The 22,954-nt window shown below is 38.4% G+C and overlaps 1 long non-coding RNA gene across 1 annotated transcript in view; it reads left to right on the plus strand.

The window, feature by feature from the left end:
- The window catches only part of LOC106994117 (uncharacterized), a 69,298-nt gene that overhangs the window by 37,537 nt on the left and 8,807 nt on the right, over positions 1 to 22,954 (plus strand). The window contains exon 3 of the long non-coding RNA XR_001440562.3: positions 10,576 to 10,720. This is a non-coding gene — a long non-coding RNA (uncharacterized LOC106994117). The remainder of the gene's footprint in view (positions 1 to 10,575; positions 10,721 to 22,954) is intronic.

A 22,954-nucleotide genomic window follows, 5' to 3' on the forward strand; every position in this document is an offset into this window, starting at 1 on the left:
TTATTGATTTGCGAATGTTGAACCAGCCTTGCATCCCAGGGATGAAGCCCACTTGATCATGGTGGATAAGCTTTTTGATGTGTTGCTGAATCCGGTTTGCCAGTATTTTATTGAGGATTTTTGCATCGATGTTCATCAGGGATATTGGTCTAAAAGTCTCTCTTTTTGTTGTGTCTCTGCCAGGCTTTGGTATCAGGATGATGTTGGCCTCATAAAATGAGTTAGGGAGGATTCCCTCTTTTTCTATTGATTGGAATAGTTTCAGAAGGAATGGTACCAGCTCCTCCTTGTACCTCTGGTAGAATTCAGCTGTGAATCCATCTGGTCCTGGACTTTTTTTGGTTGGTAGGCTATTAATTATTGCCTCAATTTCAGAGCCTGCTATTGGTCTATTCAGGGATTCAACTTCTTCCTGGTTTAGTCTTGGAAGAGTGTAAGTGTCCAGGAAATTATCCATTTCTTCTAGATTTTCCAGTTTATTTGCGTAGAGGTGTTTATAGTATTCTCTGATGGTAGTTTGTATTTCTGTGGGGTCGGTGGTGATATCCCCTTTATCATTTTTAATTGCGTTGATTTGATTCCTCTCTCTTTTCTTCTTTATTAGTCTTGCTAGTGGTCTGTCAATTTTGTTGATCTTTTCAAAAAACCAACTCCTGGATTCATTGATTTTTTGGAGAGTTTTTTGTGTCTCTATCTCCTTCAGTTCTGCTCTGATCTTAGTTATTTCTTGCCTTCTGCTAGCTTTCGAATGTGTTTGCTCTTGCTTCTCTAGTTCTTTTAATTGTGATGTTAGAGTGTCAATTTTAGATCTTTCCTGCTTTCTCTTGTGGGCATTTAGTGCTATAAATTTCCCTCTACACACTGCTTTAAATGTGTCCCAGAGATTCTGGTATGTTGTATCTTTGTTCTCATTGGTTTCAAAGAACATCTTTATTTCTGCCTTCATTTCGTTATGTACCCAGTAGTCATTCAGGAGCAGGTTGTTCAGTTTCCATGTAGTTGAGCGGTTTTGATTGAGTTTCTTAGTCCTGAGTTCTAGTTTGATTGCACTGTGGTCTGAGAGACAGTTTGTTATAATTTCTGTTCTTGTACATTTGCTGAGGAGTGCTTTACTTCCAATTACGTGGTCGATTTTGGAGTAAGTACGATGTGGTGCTGAGAAGAATGTATATTCTGTTGATTTGGGGTGGAGAGTTCTATAGATGTCTATTAGGTCTGCTTGCTGCAGAGATGAGTTCAATTCCTGGATATCCTTGTTAACTTTCTGTCTCGTTGATCTGTCCAATGTTGACAGTGGAGTGTTGAAGTCTCCCATTATTATTGTATGGGAGTCTAAGTCTCTTTGTAAGTCTCTAAGGACTTGCTTTATGAATCTGGGTGCTCCTGTATTGGGTGCATATATATTTAGGATAGTTAGCTCTTCCTGTTGAATTGATCCCTTTACCATTATGTAATGGCCTTCTTTGTCTCTTTTGATCTTTGATGGTTTAAAGTCTGTTTTATCAGAGACTAGGATTGCAACCCCCACTTTTTTTGTTCTCCATTTGCTTGGTAAATCTTCCTCCATCCCTTTATTTTGAGCCTATGTATGTCTCTGCGTGTGAGATGGGTCTCCTGAATACAGCAGACTGATGGGTCTTGACTCTTTATCCAGTTTGCCAGTCTGTGTCTTTTAATTGGAGCATTTAGTCCATTTACATTTAAGGTTAAGATTGTTATGTGTGAACTTGATCCTGCCATTATGATATTAACTGGTTATTTTGCTCGTTAGTTGATGCAGTTTCTTCCTAGCCTCGATGGTCTTTACATTTTGGCATGTTTTTGCAATGGCTGGTACCGGTTGTTCCTTTCCATGTTTAGTGCTTCCTTCAGGGTCTCTTGTAAGGCAGGCCTAGTGGTGACAAAATCACTAAGCATTTGCTTATCTGTAAAGGATTTTATTTCCCCTTCACTTATGAAACTTAGTTTGGCTGGATATGAAATTCTGGGTTGAAAATTCTTTTCTTTAAGAATGTTGAATATTGGCCCCCACTCTCTTCTGGCTTGGAGAGTTTCTGCCGAGAGATCTGCTGTTAGTCTGATGGGCTTCCCTTTGTGGGTAACCCGACCTTTCTCTCTGGCTGCCCTTAAGATTTTTTCCTTCATTTCAACTTTGGTGAATCCGCAATTATGTGTCTTGGAGTTGCTCTTCTCGAGGAGTATCTTTGTGGCGTTCTCTGTATTTCCTGGATTTGAATGTTGGCCTGCCCTACTAGGTTGGGGAAGTTCTCCTGGATGATATCCTGAAGAGTGTTTTTCAACTTGGTTCCATTTTCCCCCTCACTTTCAGGCACCCCAATCAGACGTAGATTTGGTCTTTTTACATAATCCCATACTTCTTGCAGGCTTTGTTCATTTCTTTTTCTTCTTTTTTCTTTTGGTTTCTCTTCTCGCTTCATTTCATTCATTTGATCCTCAATCGCAGATACTCTTTCTTCCAGTTGATCGAGTCGGTTACTGAAGCTTGTGCATTTGTCACGTATTTCTCGTGTCATGGTTTTCATCTCTTTCATTTCGTTTATGACCTTCTCTGCATTAATTACTCTAGCCATCAATTCTTCCACTTTTTTTTCAAGATTTTTAGTTTCTTTGCGCTGGGTACGTAATTCCTCCTTTAGCTCTGAGAAATTTGATGGACTGAAGCCTTCTTCTCTCATCTCGTCAAAGTCATTCTCCGTCCAGCTTTGATCCGTTGCTGGCGATGAGCTGCGCTCCTTTGCCGGGGGAGATGCGCTCTTATTTTTTGAATTTCCAGCTTTTCTGCCCTGCTTTTTCCCCATCTTTGTGGTTTTATCTGCCTCTGGTCTTTGATGATGGTGATGTACTGATGGGGTTTTGGTGTAGGTGTCCTTCCTGTTTGATAGTTTTCCTTCTAACAGTCAGGACCCTCAGCTGTAGGTCTGTTGGAGATTGCTTGAGGTCCACTCCAGACCCTGTTTGCCTGGGTATCAGCAGCAGAGGCTGCAGAAGATAGAATATTTCTGAACAGCGAGTGTACCTGTCTGATTCTTGCTTTGGAAGCTTCCTCTCAGGGGTGTACTCCACCCTGTGAGGTGTGGGGTGTCAGACTGCCCCTAGTGGGGGATGTCTCCCAGTTAGGCTACTCAGGGGTCAGGGACCCACTTGAGTAGGCAGTCTGTCCCTTCTCAGATCTCAACCTCCGTGTTGGGAGATCCACTGCTCTCTTCAAAGCTGTCAGACAGAGTCCTTTGTGTCTGCAGAGGTTTCGGCTGCTTTTGTTGTTATCTGTGCCCTGTCCCCAGAGGTGGAGTCTACAGAGACAGGCAGGTTTCCTTGAGCTGCTGTGAGCTCCACCCAGTTCGAGCTTCCCAGCAGCTTTGTTTACCTACTTAAGCCTCAGCAATGGCGGGCGCCCCTCCCCCAGCCTCGCTGCTGCCTTGCCGGTAGATCACAGACTGCTGTGCTAGCAATGAGGGAGGCTCCATGGGTGTGGGACCCTCCCGGCCAGGTGTGGGATATGATCTCCTGGTGTGCCTGTTTGCTTAAAGTGCAGTATTGGGGTGGGAGTTACCCGATTTTCCAGGTGTTGTGTGTCTCAGTTCCCCTGGCTAGGAAAAGGGATTCCCTTCCCCCTTGCGCTTCCCAGGTGAGGCAATGCCTTGCCCTGCTTCAGCTCTCGCTGGTCGGGCTGCAGCAGCTGACCAGCACCGATCGTCCGACACTCCCCAGTGAGATGAACCCAGTACCTCAGTTGAAAATGCAGAAATCACCGGTCTTCTGTGTCGCTCGTGCTGGGAGTTGGAGACTGGAGCTGTTCCTATTCGGCCATCTTGCTCCGCCCCCCAGAATTATATATACTTTTTAACATATGTGTTATTTCTGATGTAAATCGTTAAGTTCCAAACATTATCTTCTACAACTTGTCTTTCTCACTTCCAATAAATTATTCTAAAACTACCCACTCTTAGACATAATTTCATGATAAGTATGGAATTCAGAGATTTTTTTCTTCCATTTTTTTCTATAAAGAAATTCAAGACCAAAGAATTTTAATGATGCGTGGTAAGTTAGTGCCTTCTTTAGGGAAGGGATATCTGTTTTCTCCATCATCAAATCTCCAGTACCCAGCAAATTACATAGAACATGGTAAGTGCCCAAAAACTATTTGATTAGATGAGTAAAAATAGGAAGGGCAAGAGTTTGAAACATTTCTACAGCTCAAGAATTACCCATAAAAATTTACTTTTTGTTCTAAGATAAACTCCACATTGAAAATTAGTTCTTCCAGGAGTTGTAGCCTCGCTCACCAGATTCCGAACAGTAACCAACACAAATAATATGAAGGTTTAAAAGCTTTTTGGCCAGTCGGTCTCTTTGGTCTGTTTGACCAAACCCCATAATTACATGAGTACATGGTATAGATTTCCCAACGCATTCCAGTCTCAGATATCTATCTCCCTTATTGTTCCCAGAAATACACATATGGTTTCCAAACTATGTAAATGCATTTTTTACAGAAAATATGAATACTGTCAAAAAAATTTTCCATGGCAAAATATAATCTAAAATAAACTTTCAAAGCTATGCCATAATTCATGGAAATTAGAATAATTCCTGGAAAATGTGATAACACTAAGCAATAATAATTTAAGTAGCAATGTAGTAAAGGTAATTAATGAGAGTGAAATTTCATATAAGAGACAAACTTTAAATAATTATTATAAAAGAGAGAGAGACAAAGACAATTCTATTTGAGAAGAATAGAAACTTTGAATGTACATAAAGATGGATTAACAATTTTTCTGTTGAAACGAGAAATAATAGTAGCAAATTAACCCCATGTAATAGAGACCTGACTGAAGAATACAGTCTAGTGAGCATAGTTCTCACCCAGAAAAATATTCATGGGATGAATAAATAAATAAGTGGGCTTTTCTGAACTCCAAAACTACTTTAATCATTTTCATTACCAGTAAATGTACACAAGTATATCCTTTAAGAAAATAAAACTGTTAGATCCTGTCCAATTATGTTTCAGAGATAGAGTTCTATTAAGCTGCCTGTGTCAGGGAATTTTTATAATGTTGAACCAAGTCATAAAGAGTTAAAATTTATTTTACCATCAGGTTACTTTTCATTGATGGTGGTCGTGGTTTCATTGGTGGTGATGGTATTGTTTTTAGTCAATTTTATATGTAGTTGATTTTCTAAGTATGACTAAAGAGCTCTCCGAATTTGGTTGGACTCATTCCATCGGCATTTGTTTGTGTACATGAAAATGAGCAGGTTTCTAAGAGTCAGAATTAACAAATATATATCCCTCAATAGATCTATTTTTTCAGGTTTATCAGTTTGCAACAAGGAAATACTGGTAGCCAGGACCACCAAATAGATTTCTTAATAGGCAAGAATCTATACTGTATTATTCATTTAAATGCAAACATTAGAATTAACTTTGGCTCTAATTTCTTTAAGGGTTAAGCAACTTATGCACATTTTTTGCAGATGTATTTCTTTCTATAAAGTTACCTCTTCCTGTGTAGTTTAATAAGTACAGAGTCAGCATAAACAGTATTCCAAAGAAATCTGTCAAATAACATTTCGAAAAATCAACATTTCATAAAATACAACTTTTTCATAAATAACAGCCAGCCACACACAAAAATGATTCCCGTATTAGTGACAGATTTAGAAACTAAAAACTGCACAAGTTAAAAATATCCATTTTAGAATTTTTCTTTTCAACCAGAAAGATATATTTCTTTACCTCTTGTTTGAATCAACCCCCAACTCCCCGCGAAAAAAGGGGGGAAAAAACCATAATTCAGACACGTGCAAATATTTAATATTACTTGTGCTACAAGAGTCTTATACCTACGATATTTAAAATTCTTAAACAAAAATAATACCCAACTATCACCACTGACATCTTAGAGTTTGTTTTCATTAGGGGGTCACAAGTCACTTACCCCTAAAAGAAAACTCCATGAGAGGGTAACCTGTTTTCTGGAAACCTTAGAATTCTTAGTTTAAAATTCTATGTGCTTCTTATTCAATAACATACTATATTTACTTAAGAAGGAGTTATTCCTGGGTAATGTTCACATCCAAATTTTTAGGTTGAATAAAAACAAGAGCCAAATAAACTTGACAATTAGGTGAACAAAGTTTCTGGTTTAAAAATGGCCTCTGTCTAGAAGCCTTGGACAAAGCCTCTCCCGAACTCTCACTAAAAGAACTATGTAAGGGCAGAAAAGATGTAAATTTATGACCCCATAAACTAAGATTGACAGACAACCCAAGGCCTGAATCTGGAAGGAATTTTCAATAATTGGAAGTCAGACAGGGCTGAGTGTATTAACCAATTGGTGCCCTGTGTGCATGCCATCTTGTGACATGGAACAACCTTGACAGAATGAGAGATGCTAGAAGGCCACCAAACCTGATCCACATTCCCCTGGCAGAGAAGCAGGACCTGCTTCTGATCAAGGATCTCTGTAGGTGATGCTCTTCCCCCTTGCTCCTCTTTGATGCCCTCATCCTGTGTGTTCTAGTATCTGAAAGTCCCAAAGCAATCTGCGTTAAAGAGAACCAGGGCAAGAGAGACCCGCATTCAAGGTGAAATGTTGCAGCCTTGACAGTGTAGACCCAGTAACAAAACTCCCAAGAAGACACAGCCCAAGGTGAATGGGAATTGATCATAAAAAGACGCTAGGATCTCTGCACAGTATCTAGCTCGGCAGTCCCCAGCCTTTTTGGCACCAGGGACCAATTTCATGGGAGACAATTTCTCCAGGAGCCGGGGGTGGGCGGATGGTTTCGCGATGATTCCAGTGCATTATATTTATTATGCACTTTACTTCTATAATTGTTACATTGTACTAGAGAATGAAATAATTATACAACTCACCATAATGCAGAATCAGTGGGAGCCCTGAGCTTGTTTTCCTACATGTAGATGGTCCCATCTGTGGGTGATGGGAGGCAGTGACAGATCATCAGGCGTTAGATTCTCATAAGGAACGTACAACCTAGTTTCCTCACATGCGTAGTTCACAATAGGGTTTGTGCACCTATCAGAATCTAATGTGGCTGCTGATCTAACAGGAGGCAGAGCTCAGGCAGTAATGTGAGCGACAGGGAGGGCTGTAAATACAGATGAAGCTTCGCCACCTCTCACCTTCCCACCACTCACCTCGTGCTGTGCAGCCTGGTTCCTAAAACAGACTGGTACCAGTCTGTGGCCCTGGAGTTTAGACCCCCGATCTAGTTCTTCAGCTCTGTAGATCTGAGAAGTTTGCTCAGTTAAAAAAAAAAAAAAAAGGCAAGCCAAAGGCCAATCCGCTCAATCAAAGCACTGAGTCTGGAAACATTCTTGTTCATTTAAAGATTGATAAAATAATAATGACAACAATCATAATAACAGTTACTGAAAATTACTATGTGACAGGTACTATTTTTAGTGCTTATAAATAATCATTTCACCTTCATAAAACATGATGAGGTGGTTATTATTTCCATCTTACTGATGAGGAGACTGAGACAAAGAGAATTTAAGTCAAAGTAATTTGCTGAAAGTGACACAGGTAGTAAATGGTGAAGGTATGATTTGAACACAGGCAGTTTAATTCTAATTAAACTCTACTCTTCGCCTGGATCAGTGGCTCAAGGCCGTTATCCCGGCACTTTGGGAGGCCGAGGCGGGCGAATCACGAGGTCAGGAGTTTGAGACCAGCCTGCTCAACACGGTGAAACCCTGTCTCTACTAAAAGTACAAAAAATTAGCCGGGCGTGGTGACAGGTGCCTGTAGTCCCAGCTACTCGGGAGGCTGAGGCAGGAGAATGGCATGAACCCAGGAGGCAGAGCTTGCAGTGAGCCGAGATCGTGCCACTGCACTCCAGCCTGGGAGACAGAGCAAGACTCTGTCAAAAAAAAAAAAAAAAAAAAAAGGTACAAAAAATGAGCTGGGCGTGGTGCTGGGCGCCTGTAATCCTGCCTGCTCAGCAGACCAAAGTAAGAGAATTGCTTGAACCTGGGAGGCAGAGGTTGCAGTGAGCGGAGATTACGCCACTACACTCTAGCCTGGGCAACAGTGAGAAACTGTCTCAAAATAAACAAATACATACATACATACTACTCTTAACCAATATTATAAACGAACAAAAAAAGAGTATATTTAAAGAAGTAATAAAGACAAAGTGTAAACATTGTGGGATAAAATAAAAGAAACATCATCCTGAAGATATTAGCAGGTGTACGTATCTTAAAAAGATTTATTATAAAAAAGAAAAATAACTGGAAAACTTTTAGCTTCCTGGAGAGAATCCGAGAAGACATGGCCCCTCTGAATAGCTTGGTGTTTAATGATAAATGGATGAGGTAAATAAAGATGCAAGTGTTATAGATTATTGCATTGGTGACACAAATTAATGACCTCCCTCTAGCCACAACACCCTTTGCGATGTCATTTTACAGCCCCTCCCATGAAGAAATGGAATCTATTTCTCCAAGCTGGAATTAGAGCTGGCCTGGAGATGGGTTTGACGAATGAAATACTTGAATTAGAGCTGGCCTGGGGATATGTTTTGACCAATGAATGCTCGAACTGGAGCTGGACAGGAGATCCACTTTGACCAATGAAATGCTCAAATTAGAGCTGGCCTGGAGATACACTTTGGCCGATGAAATGCTCTGAAACATTATCACGCCAGTTTTGAAACTAGGCCTCAAGAGGCTGTGCTTTGTTTTACTCTCTCTTTGTGTGCCTTCTGCCATGAGTGTAAGCTGAGGTAGTCTGCTGAAGAATGAGGGGCCACATGAGTAGAAAATGAGTGGATCCACCATGAGGGTATCCTAGACCTGCAAGTCCCCAGTCAACTGGCCAACTAGCAGCAGCTTCATGAATGAGCCCAGGCAAGATCGGCCAAGCCTGGCCCAGAACAGCAAAACTGCCCTGGCTGACCCATGGACACAGGAAAAATAAACACTTGTAGTTTTATGCTATATGTTTTGGAGCTGTGTATTACTCAGCAAAAGCTATGGTAATGAAACACGTAGCTAGAAAAAGATGAAATGCACCAGAAATATCAGTTATTTCCTCCACAAATTATATTTTTTTCCTACTCTATGTTACCTTTAGAAAAATATCTACCCAAAGTTCTTCATCTGACCATCTGCCTTCCCACTGAAGGGGCATCAGGTCATGTGGCCCTATTCCCCCATAACCACAGCTATGGGGACCAAGAGTAGAAATCTGGCTCAAGTTGGATCCATCAGAATCTCATTTATGAGAATTTAAAATTAGCTTCCAAAGGCTCTAATAAGCATTTAAGAGGAGGTAAGGCTCTTTTGAGGAGATAAATAAAACCAATGTACAAAATGAAGCAGAGAAGAGAGTATGTAAGGCCTCAGAGACAGAAATAGAGAAAATTGACTCTTTGTGCTACAGGTTACTTCCTGAGAGCCCATGAGATACCCGTGTCCATATTGTTTTCTTTTTCCCATTGTAGAATATGTTTCCATTTTGCATGCCTCAGAGGGTCACCTGCTCATTCTTCAAGACAACTCAATAGGATAGAATGACCAAGTTTTCATTTACTGAAACCAAATTTAGTAAAGATATAGAAATACTATAATATACAAAGGATTTTTGGCTTTTCTAACTTCTACTATCGTATCTCCTTTATATAGTTACTTTTTAGGAAGGGCAAGAAGAAAAGGTAGATTTTCATGAGAAAATTTCAAAATTAGATCTCCCTCTTCAATTTTTTAAAATGTCAAATGTGTACACATGGAGAGTAAAATGGAGCACAGACGTACTTCTCTAAAAACATCAGGCTTCCAGTATTAATTAGGAAATAATGTGAATTTCCACTTTCATTTTAATTTCCATACAGTGGTTTCTGCTGTGAAGATCCTAACTCTGTTTCTTCCAGGATGCTGGACTGTTCTTCCCATCAGATAAAGATGTGCACAGCAGGAACCACTAGATGGAGATGGAGATGAAAATGAAATTCACGTTATTTCCTGGTATTCTTTGCCTGAATAGTCTCTGCAATGGTCCAAAGTGTTAAATAGAGAGATCTTGGAGCCATTACCTCCTCTGTGTGTGTGTGTGTGTGTGTGTGTGCACAAATTACAGAGAAAATGCAGTGCAGTGTTGAAGAGCCTTAGTATTCAAATCAAAATCCACTGGAGGATTGTGTAAGTCTCCACTTCACTTTGTCTTAAATTCCAAGTCCGAAGTGGATTTCCTAAAAGGGTTGTCAGTTCGCAATATTTTCTTTTCTGTGCCTTTTGAAAAATGATACGTGTGACTTTCCTGAATCTGAGTGAGCATAACAACACATGCAAAGAGATTGAGATGGTGCTACAAAGCTGCCGGAAAGATTTTTTCTTTTCTTTAACAAAAAAGAGAAGAGGGACAAAAAAAAAAAAGAAAGAAAGAAAGAAGTAATGCCCCCTTGACAGTTTACATTCCTTCTTCTTTCCTCTGTTATTTATGTTCACTGAGTTGTCCCGTCCCTGGCCTCCTCATTGATCACCTGTTCTCTTTTCCTCTCCTACTCAAGCAGAAGCTGCCAGTGCTGGTCCCACAAGTTGCAACCTGGATCCTGAAGGCATCTTTCCTGGAAGTTTTACTAAAAGATGATCCAAACACCTAACTATACTGATTTAAAACAGCACCACCAATAACAACAACAAACCTAAGGCCCAGAGGTCAGAACTATTACAAATATAATGTCATATCCATAAACTCCTAAATCTTAATGCCTCATGCTGCACTTATATAATCAGTGGGGTGGGGGGAAAGGGGAAAAATGATGAAGAGAAAAAACAGTACACAGATATTCAACTCTGAGTTTTCTGGGTTAAGGATGAGAAATAAACATTAATTGAAAACTATGCGTGCATCATAAGGAAGGGTTTATAATTTTGACATATGGAGGAGGCAAAAGTAGGTAAAGAGTGAGTTGGAAAACTGAGACCAAAATGGACATTATACTGAAGTGCTATATTTCGCTGTCTGACATTTGCAGGTGCTTAGTAAATATTTATTTTTTCTGGTCAACTGCTTTCCTCATATTCTTCCTTTATAATCCAAGAGACTTTTATAATATTCTCTAGGGAAAGTGGAGCAAACTCAGACTGAGTATAGATAAGCCCACATTTATAGCCTACTTCTTAATGTTTCTACATCTCATATCCTTGGGTTTAAACATAATATATATTTTATGAAGTTGTTGAATAAAACTAATGCATGAAAAGAAATTGGCACATAAAAGGCAATGAGGAAAGATTGCTGTTTCATAGTAGGAGGAGGAAGAAGGGGAGGAACAAGAGGAATAATAGTAGTAGATGGGCTCAGATGAAAATTTTGTAGAGCAGCAGAGTGTTAACACCTACAGATTTGAGCAAAAAGAGTCACTGTGAAGTGATGGAAAGGATTCAAGAATAAGAAGTGAATTTGTACTAGATATCACCTTATTACCTTCACTGTCCTAAAACTCTATAATCCTACATATGTGAATGATATGTTGAAGTCAATCAATCAGGAAATTATTTTAATTTTCAAAATTAATCAGGGCCAGTTGTGTCACTGGTCTAGAATCTCACAGTTAACTTTTAAAAGTAATACTTCAAAAAGTTAACTAAGCCAGGGGTGGTGGCTTATGCCTGTAATCTCGGCACTTTGGGAGGTGAGGCGGGAGCTCAGGAGTTTGAGACCACCCTGGGCAACATGGCAAAATTCCATATCTACAAAAATTACAGAAATTTGCCAGGCATAGTAATGGTGTGCACTGATAGTCCCAGTTACTTGAGAGGTATTGGTGGGAGGATGGCTTGAGCTCAGGAGGTGGAAGTTGCAGTAAGCCAGGATCAAGCCACTACACTCCAGCCTGGGTGACAGAACCTGTCTCAAAAAAAAAAATAAAAATAAAAATAAAAATAAAAAAAAAACTAAAAATGGATCATAGACATAAATGTAAAATACACTATAAAACTCCTAGAGGTTAGCATAGGAAAAAGCCTAGATGACCTTAGATAGGTTGGTGACTTTTTAGATACAACACAAAAGACACAACCCATGAAAGAAATAATTGATAAGCTTGACTTCATTAAAATTAAAACCTCCTCTGCAAAAGGCAATGTCAAGGGAAGGAGAAGACAAGCCACAGACTGGGAAAAAATATCTACAAAAGACACATCTGATAAAGGACTGCTATTCAAAATATACGAAGAATTCTTACCAACTCAACAATAAAAAAACAAATGACTCAATTAAAAACTGGGCCAAAGGTTTTAACAGACACGTCACCAAGAAAATGAGACACCTCTCATTTTATACAGATGGCAAAGAAAAAAAAAGCATATGAAAAGATATTCTACATCACATGCCATCAGGAAAATGCAAATTAAAACAACAAAAAGACACCATTACACATCCATTAGATTGCCCCAAACCTACAGTACTGACAATATAAAATGCAGGCAAGGATGTGGAGCAAGAGGAACTCTTATTCATTGCTGATGGCAATGCAAAATGTCGCAGGCACTTTGGAATAGAGTTTGGCAGTTTCTTAAAAAAATTAAACATACTTACCCAATAATCCAGCAATTACACTTCTTGGTATTTACCCAACAACCTTGGCATATACATTATTGTAAATGTATGTCCACAAGAAAATTTGCACGTGAATATTTACAACAACTTCATTTATAATTGCCAAAAACTTGGAAGCAACCAAGATCTCATTAATGGATAATTAAACTGTGGTACACTCAGGCAATGGTATATTATTATAATTCAATGCTATAAAGAAATGAGTTATCAATCCATGAATAAACATGGAGGAACCTTAAATGCATATTACTGTGTGGAAGAAGCCTATGTTCAGGATAATTCAGACTATATGACATTCTGAAGAAGACAAGGCTATGAAGAGAGTAAAAAGATCAGTGTTTGCCAGGGCTTAGGATGGAGGAAGTGATAAATAGGCAAAGCACAAAGGATTTTCAGGGCAGTGAAAATACTTTGCATGATACCATAAAGATGGATACTTGTCATTATACATTTATTCAAATTCATAGAATGTACAATACAAAAAAATTTCCCTAATGTAAACCATGGACTTTGGGTAATTATGATGTGTCACTGTAGGTTCACCAACTGTAACCAATGTTCCACTTTGGTGATGGATATTAATAATGGGGGAGGGTATGCATGTTTGAGGGCAGGGGAGTCTCTGTATCATCCTCTCAGTTTTGTTCTCAACCTAAAACTGCTCTAAAAATGCAGTCTTTTAAAAAAGTGTTCATAATTTCATACACTTTCAGAGGTGCTTTGAAGGAGAAAGGTAGAGTGACAGATTGTTACAGTCATGACCTCTAAGAAATCCCATCTTCATGTACCCAGAACCTTTGTAATGTGACATAGTATCTGAGTTGTATTTTATCATCCCCTTCACTGGCTTTGTGACTTGCTTTACCCATTATAATGTGGCAGAAGTCTTGTGTGAATCTCAATAGATTTTGCAGGTTTTTCCCTGACAGTCTTAAAACCCTGAAACCACTATAAGGTGAAATTTAATCCAAGCCTACTAGAGAATGGAAGGTTAACGATGGAAAAACCAAGGAGCCCCAGCTCATAGCCAAATTAAGTAGCAAAAACTTTGATTGATACCATCTCAGAACCTCCAGCTTGAGTGTAGTCATCAAAAGACTTAAGCCACATGAGTGATCTCAGGAAGAACCAGCAGAAGAACTTCCCACATTGCTAAGGTGGAATCACGAGAAATAAAATATTAGTATTGTTTTAAGTTACTCAGTTTTGAGGTGATCTCTTACGCAGCAAAAGGTAACTGAAACAGAAATTAATACCTGGAAGTGGGTTTCTCCCTTTAAAAAACCTAAAATGTTTGGCATTATCTTTTAGCTCAGGTGGCAAGTGGAGAGTGGAAGAGAAGCAGGAAGACTGCTACTGGGGCAAGAAAAGCACTGAGAAAATTGTTATCTTAGGCTGCAGAAAAGGCAACCTGTGTCCTACACCAGCAGAACAATTAACATAATTTTATCCTACATTAAAGCAGAAGATAGAAAATAACCTAATGAACTTGTAAATCTTACCAAGGAAAATTTCAGGCTAAGTGAAGTGTCAGTTGGTTCCTTTAACATTTAAAAAAATGCTCTAAAAAAATAAGTTTGGTTTATATGCATAATTTAGAAGAAATATAGACACCCCAGGGTATTCTCTCCAGCCAGTAAAATACTGTCAATTAAGAAATGCCTAAGAAAAGATTGGCTCAAGGGTATGTCCATAATACCACTTGTGAAAATCTCAGAAAAGTTTAAGGTGGGGGTCACTAGAACCTTTCAGGTAGAAAAAGGGGCTTCTATTTCAAGGCTATTTCCCAACAACTCCCAAATTTAAAATGGCATGCTATGGGATGAATTTGGCATGACTTTATGTAATGGAGTGGTACATAATTTCATACATAGGAAACCCACAAAGTTTAAGCATGCCGTATTGTTTTAGACTAAATGGTAGTTCAAAATGAGAAGAGGCTTCTGGGCTGTCAACTTTCTATAAAGGAAACAGGCTGAGAGGACAGAGCCAAGAATAAAGAAGAAGAATAGATTAGAGAATTGATTCCAGGGAGAATAATTCAGCTTTAATCAAAGACTATTCCCTGACTTTGGGAAAGGAGAATTGTTATCAACCATATCAACCAGTGTTTACTATGCACCTCCTAGTTCTGTTTTCAGAGTGGGATTATCTATTGCAGTTACTTGTCTCCATCTCATTGTTGTAGGTTGAGTGTGTGCGGTGTGTAATCCACATCTGGACCTTATTTAGTTGATGAGATCCCAGACTCAGAGCCTGAATCTGGTGTTGATTAAATGATATTTGAAAGGGTCTTGAGAAGCAGGAGGGAGTGCATTTTACATGTGAGAGAGTATGACTCATTGAGGCCAGAGATGGCACTGCTGTAGATAATCATCATAATGATCCTCAGTAAACCATAACTCACTGTTTTATACCTGTTTGTTAAGTGTCATTACCCCTTTTCCTATCATGAGGTAGAGTCTATTTTATAGACTTCTTGAGTCTAAACTGGTCTGGTGACTTGTTTTAATAAATAAATGTGGTAGAAGTAAAGTAATAAGAGTTCTAGAGTCCAGGATTTAGCTGATGGAACCCTGACATCACAAGGCTGTGAAGAATCCCAGTCCGTATATTAGAAGATGAGAGGTCACATAGAGAACAACCAGAGACCCACAATGGTAGCACGTACAACCAGACAGCTGATTGAGACCATCTTGGACAGTGGAGTGCCAGCATAGCTGTCAGATGACCTCAGCATCATGAGCAACCCCGAAGGATGCCAACAAAAGACCGTCTAGATTGTCAACAAATGGAATAATGAAAAATTATAAAGTGCTGTTGCTATAATCCACTAAATTTGGGAATGATTTACTATGCAGCAAAAGATTTATGAACTGGGTAGGTTACATACTATATTGGCTGCTGGAAAATTAGGTAAACTCAGTATATAGCAGATGCATAAAAAATTAGCAAGTGCACACATTTTAGTTTCAAACAATGCTTATGATATCCTTGTACCCCTTAGGTGTTATTGATAGCTAGAAACACATTTAATTTTTCAAGTCATAGTTCTTTAAATTTTGGGGGTTTGAATATTTACCTGCAGCCCCTCCTCCTCTATACCTCTATCTCTTCCATTTTTTGAAAATGTACATAGCCATGTATAGTATTCTCTGCTGAGGGAGAGAAGAAAGCAAGGCGAGATCTTAAGTCAAATTTATATGATGTGTCATCGACTATTTGAAGACTTGGGAGAAATAAAATATATTTATGAAGGGATACTATTGATACAATTCTAAGCAGATATCTAATATTTAAAGAAATATGTTTCAGGGACTTCACAGATACTATATTAACTAATCAGATATAAATATACTTCTGACTATAATCAAGGTCCATAATAAAATAAAATTTATACTCTCATTTCTTTTTCTGTACTTTATTAAAATGTGATATTTGATTGAATATTCTTTAATATTCCTAATTTTAAAAATTCTATGTTCTTAATAGTGAAACAAAATAAGGTACTATCAAGATGCTTTTCTAATAGCCTTTGCTTTCACTGTAATCTGTTTTATTAACTTCCCATTTCCATAAGCATTTGCTATGAAAAATATTAGCAAGTAAAAGTAAAAACAATACCATAAAGAAATACAATTTATTTGTTGAGAAAGATTAAAAGGCATGGTAAAGATTTACAGTATTCCTTGGGGTAATTGTTTTATTTAATAAGGACTCATTCTAATTAGCAAAAATCAATACTAGAAAATAAAAGATATAATTCGTAGACTGAAATTCAAACTTTAATTAATGTCTCTGTTTTTTTTGTTTGTTTGTTTTTGAGACAGAGTCTCCCTCTGTTACCCAGGCTGGAGTGCAGTGGCGTGATCTCGGCTCACTGCAAGCTCTGCCTCCTGGGTTCAAGTGATTCTCCTGCCTCAGCCTCCAGAGTAGCTGGGACTACAGGTGCATGCCACCACGCCCAGCTAATTTTTTGTATTTTTAGTAGAGATGGTATTTCACCATGTTGGCCAGGATGGTCTCGATTTCCTGACCTTATGATCCACCTGCTTTGGCCTCCCAAAGTCCTCGGATTACAGGCATGAGCCACCACACCGGCCTGTTTGCTTTTTTTTTTTTTTTTTTTTTGGAAGGGAGGTATCTTACATGATAGGCATTGTTCTAGGTGCTTTTCTTTTCTTTTTTATTTCAATAGTTTTTGGGATACAGGTGGTGTTTGGTTATGTGGATAAGTTCTTCAGTGTAGATTTCTGAGATTTTGGTGCACCCATCACCTGAGCAGTGAACACTGTACCCAATGTGTAGTCTTTTATCCCTCACCCCCTCCCACCCTTCCCCCACGTTACTGTATCATTCTTAATGCCTTTGCATCTTCATAGGTTAGTTCCCACTTTTATAAAAATGTTCAACATCACTAATTATCAGGAAAATGCAAATCAAAACTACAATGAGATACCGCGTTATTCTGGCAAGAATGGCCATAATCAGAAAAAATAAAAAATAATAGATGTTGGCATGGATGTGGTAAAAAGGGAAGACTTTTTTTTTACTGCTGGTGGAACTGTAAACTAGTACAACCACTACAGAAAACAATATGAAGATTTCTTAAAGAATTAAAAGTAGATTTACCATTTGATCCAGCAATTACACTACTGGGTATCTAGCCAGAGGAAAAGAAGTCATTATATGAAAAAGACACTTGCACACATGTTTATAGCAGCACAATTCACAATTCACAATTGCAAAAACATGGAACCAGCCCAAATGGCTATCAATCAGTCAACAAGTGAATTTTAAAAAATGTGATATATACATACACACCATGGAATACTACTCAGTCATAAAAAGGAACTAAATAGGTTGGGTGCAGTGGTTCACACCTGTAATCCCAGCACTTTGGGAAGCTGAGGCAGGTGGCTCACTTGAGGTCAGAGCTTAAGACCAGCCTGACTGACTTGGTGAAAACCTGTCTCTACTTAAAAATACAAAAATTAGCCAGACGTGGTCATTGTAGTGGGCGCCTGTAATCCCAGCTACTCGGGAAGCTGAGGCAGGAGAATCACTTGAACCCGGGAGGTAGAGGTTGCAGTGAGCCGAGATCTGTCTCAAAGAAAAAAAAAATCCCACTCCCCCAGACATCCTCCATTTAGTATGGGGATGGAAATTATTCCAGTATCTTGTGTGTAGAAAAATGCACAGGAATCCAATTCTGCCAGGCCGTTGCCAGTGAATAACAGGCAAAACTTCACATCATGTGGTCAAGAGATTGTTCCTTAAATATAGTGAGCACCAGTATTTTAAGCATGGGTTGGACAACCATTTTATAAGACTTGGGAAGAAGGCGGTGGATGATTATCCTAGTTTTTTTTCATGTTCCTTCAATCTGAAGAGTCTAAATTAAAATATATTTAATTGATTGAAAGCATACATTATGGTATAAACTTCAGTTTATGCACCAAAGAATAGTGTTCAGCGCAGGTAGGTTAAAAGTATTTTTAGGGACACTGGATGAAGCTTGCAGTGATTCTACCATGAAATATATGCAAAATATGTCCCAAAGAACAAACCTTTTTTATGGTTATCCTGAAAAATGTGTAAGTGAGCCCTAGTAGGCTATTATAAAAAGCAATTAGAGAAAATACTGTGTTTGGTTTTTCATTCCTGAGTTACTTCACTTAGAATAATGGTCTCCAACTCCATCTAGGTTCCTGCGAATGCCATTATTTCCTTCCTTCCTTCCTTCCTCCCTCCCTCCTTCCCTTCCTCCCTTCCTTCCTTCCTTCCTCTCTCTTTCTTTCTTTCTTTTGACAGAGTTTCACTCTTGTTGCCCAGGCTGGAGTGCAATGGCGCAATCTCGGCTCACTACAACCTCCGCCTCCCGGGTTCAAGTGATTCTCCTGCCTCAGCCTCCTGAGTAGCTGGGATTACAGGCGTCCGCCACCACGCCTGGCTAATTTTTGTATTTTTAAGTAGGGACAGGGTTTCACCATGTTGGTGAATTATTGCTACGAAAGAACCACAAACAATTCTATGATAATATGAAAGAACCACAAACAGGTCTATGATAAAATAAAGAAGAAGAAAGAAGGGTTGTGGCAAACTTCGTGAAGGACTGGGCAATGGAGTTGGATGAAAAGAATAGCCAGGATTGTAACAGACAAAATGGGGCTGATGAGTACTCCATCTGTGGAGACATTTTGAGCAAAGATGCTGAGGTAGAAGAGCACAGGGTAGGTTCTGCAACGAAGAAATGACAGTCTCGCATGACATGTGTGTGATGTGTATGTGACTAGACAGGCTGGAAGGAACAGGAAGTTGGACTGGAGGCAGAGTGCCAGGTCTTGAGGTCTCACTAAGTAGACCGGACTTCTCAGCATGAGAAAAACACAAGAGTGTGGCCTGAGGAAGTGAGTCAGCCTTATTTCATCAATAGAGCATCAAGCAGCGAGGTCCAAAAACATAGTTAAGGATCCAGTATGTGCAATTGTCAAGTTATCTTAATGATTTTGGACCCAAGATAATTTATAATGTATTATATCTACTTGCCCTTATGCTATTTTAGAAAGCAAAATATTCTGAAATAATTATTGCTTTTTTCTCTTAAAAAAAGGTTGAACTATAATATAAATAATGCTACAAGTTCAGATAACTGTAGCACACTTTTACTCCTGTGCATATCTATTCTATCCCCCAAATTAAGAAGATATTTACATGAAGTTAAAAAAAAAAAACCTAAGAAAATACTTTATGACTTTAATGGCCAACCACTGGCTTATTTGATTTTTTTTTTAAGGGAGCTGCCTTAATTTACTTGCTGCTTAGAGCAAATCACTATTATTTCTTATTAAAATTGACCAAATATAATTTAGCATACTCCAGTTAGTCTACCTTTCTTATCATCAAATAGTATACTATTTACAGATGCTACTACTAATTGATTTTATATTTAAAAATAAACACACTAAACCAAAACACTTGATCTCATTACCTACATTAGAAAATGAAACATGAAGGTTAGATTTATCAGTAAAGGAGACACTCTCATTAGGCTGTGATATTGTGATACAACCAAACATCAGTTTGACCTTAGAAATTACCATGATTATAATAAAAGATGGCACATATTCCTTGTGTAACCAGTGGCTTATTATCTAATAAATAATTTAATCTGATGTGTATATATTCAGACACCACCATGAACAGGCCTTCCATTGTCCATTATGACACTGTGTGCTAGAATGCAATATTCCTTTAAAACCTCCAAAATAAAAGAAGCAAATACCAGCTTGAGGCCAGACAAGAAGCCTGTGAAACATCAGACAGTTTTCATCACAGCTGGCCAGGCCTGGGCAGTTTCAGACAAAGGACTTCCGCCTTTATCTGGCCCTTATTTTGATGTCTCATTCAGCTGAAGATAAAAGGAAAGATGTGCTTTGAAATTTAACCATTAGGGCGGCAAAGAAATCAACATGCAAATGTCACCCATACATGAATTTGAGATGAAGTCTACATTTGTCACTACAAACTTAGAGCTTGTTGGTATTTTTTCCTGCCAAAGCAGTAAGATTTTAAAAAGCAAACAAAAACAACTGTAAATAGATGAGTGCTGAATTTAGTTCAACTGGAATTCTTTAACTACTTAGGCATTTTGTTCACAATAAGCACAGAAAACAAACATATGCATGTTAAGATTACATGGAAAGACTATGAAAAGAGATGAAATAAAAATGAAAAGTGGAGAATGATATTATGATACATTAGGTTTAGGCAATTAACAGAAGGATAGAGAGACTCCACATTGGTGGTTTCAAATATTTTATCAATTTCTATCATGAAAATGAGCTAATTTCTTGGGAAAACTAAAGTACATTTTCAAAGAAGGTTGCAAACCTACATAAGGTGATAATGACCTGAGAGATATGGACCAGGTTATGATTTTTGCTCTACGCATATCTAAAATGAAAATTTACAAACTGTGAAATATTAGTTGGGTTCATTTAAAACATTCAGAGAATTGCAGATGCATCTTTTGTATATGGATTCTCATTCTTGTGGTTCAGAAGTAATTTTCTAAATTTGTGACTTCAAATAGTTTGTGTGAATTTTTCAGAATTTTATGTTTGTTTCTGTATTTTTAACATTAAAAATTCCAAGGAAAATAACTTGTCACTCCCCCCAACCCTGAACATACAAATCCATAAGAGAATTACAGGGTTGATTAAGAGCCTGGAAAGGATCTGAAGACATTTGTTTTGGAATTGAAGATCTGAAACTGGGAAAGACCAAAATAGTTGTGTTAAAATAATTGGAAGGCCGGGCGCGGTGGCTCAAGCCTGTAATCCCAGCACTTTGGGAGGCCGAGGCGGGCGGATCACAAGGTCAGGAGATCGAGACCACAGTGAAACCCCGTCTCTACTAAAAATACAAAAAATTAGCCGGGCGCGGTGGCGGGCGCCTGTAGTCCTAGCTACTCAGGAGGCTGAGGCAGGAGAATGGCGTGAACCCAGGAGGCGGAGCTTGCAGTGAGCCGAGATAGCGCCACTGCACTCCAGCCTGGGCAACAGCGTGAGACTCCGTCTCAAAAAAAAATAAAATAAAATAAAATAAAATAAAATAATTGGAAAGCTCTTACAAAGAAGAGGAACTTTATATGATCTGTGTAGGTATCTAAGAGAGAATGAGGAATACTATGTTAACTAAAGAGAAGAAATTTTTTAAATAATTTAACAGAGTCAAAAATTGAATTTTACACTTTATAAGTATGGCATCTAGAAGGTCACCATCATGCATTTTTTGGGGGTTATGAAGTCTGGAATATAATTGGAGAATATAAAGATAAGTAAGATATAATCTCTGCCTAAAGGTTTAATATTTTTAGGAAGGCAAAGAGGATTCAAGGTATAGTATATGAAATCTACATTTAAAAAAATGAATTTAGACACAGATCTTGTTCGGTTTACACAAATTAACTCAAACATATCATGGGCCTAAATGTAAAATGCAACACTATAAAACTCCTGGAAGATAACTTAGGTGAAAACCTAGACGACTTTGGCTATGGCGATGACATTTTAGATATGACACCAAAGGCAGAATCCATGAAAGAAATAATTGATAAGAGGGACCCCATTAAAATTAAAAACTCCTCCTTTGCAAAAGATAATGTCAAGAGAATGAGAAGACAAGCCACAAACTGGGAGAAAATATTTCAAAAGACATATCTGACAAAGGACTGCTATCCAAGATAGACAAATAACTCTAAAAACCCAACAATAAGAAATAAACCGATGAAAAAATTCGTCAAAAATTTTAACAGATATTTCACCAAAGAAGCTACAGATGACAAAAAGCATACGAAAAGATGCTCTACATCATATGTCGTTAGAAAATGAAAATTAAAACAACAATTTGATACCACTATATACCTATTAACATGATTAACACTGACAGCACTAAATACTTATGAGGATGTGGAGCACCAGGGGCTCTCATTTACTGCTGGTGGGAATGAACATTGTATAGCCATTTTGGCAAACAGTTTGACAGTTTCTTTCTTTTTTTTTTTTTTTAAGACAGGGTCTCACTCTATTGCCTAGGCTGGAGTGCAGTGGCATAATTATGGCTCACTGCAGCCTCGACTTCCTCGGCTCAAGCTATCCTCCCACCTCAGCCTCCCAAGCAGTTGTAACTACAGGCATGCATCACCACAGCAGGCTATTTTTTTTATGTTTATTTTTAGTATAGATGGCATTTCACTATGTTGCCCATGCTAGTCTTAAACTCCTGGGTTCAAATGATCCTCTTGCCTCAGCTTTCCAAAGTGCTGTGATTACAGGCATGAGCTACTGTGCCCTGCCAGTTTGGCGCTTTCTTACAAAACTAAACATACTCTTCCTATATGATCCAGCAAATGTGCTTGTTGGTATTTACTCTAAGGAGTTGAAAACTTATGGTCACACAAAAACTTGTGCATGTATGTTTATAGCAGCTTTATTCCTAATTTCCAAAACTTGTAAGCAAACAAAATATCCTTCGGTAAGTAAGTAGATAAATAAGCTGTGGATAATTAAATATTATTCAGCACTAAAAAGACATGAGTTATCAAACCATAAGGACATAGAGGAAGCTTAAATATGTATTATTACATGAAGGAAGCAAGTCTAAAAAGGTTACATACTGGATAATTCAGACTATATGACATTCTGGAAAAGAAGAAACTATGGAGACAGTGAAAAGAATAGTGGTTTCCAGAGGTTGGGGGGTGGTGAGGAACAGGTGAAGCAGGAGGATTTGGGGGGCAGTGAAAATACTTGCACAATAATATA

Source organism: Macaca mulatta, chromosome 16 (genome assembly GCF_049350105.2).
Source record: "Macaca mulatta isolate MMU2019108-1 chromosome 16, T2T-MMU8v2.0, whole genome shotgun sequence".
Classification (NCBI taxonomy): Eukaryota; Metazoa; Chordata; class Mammalia; order Primates; family Cercopithecidae; genus Macaca; species Macaca mulatta.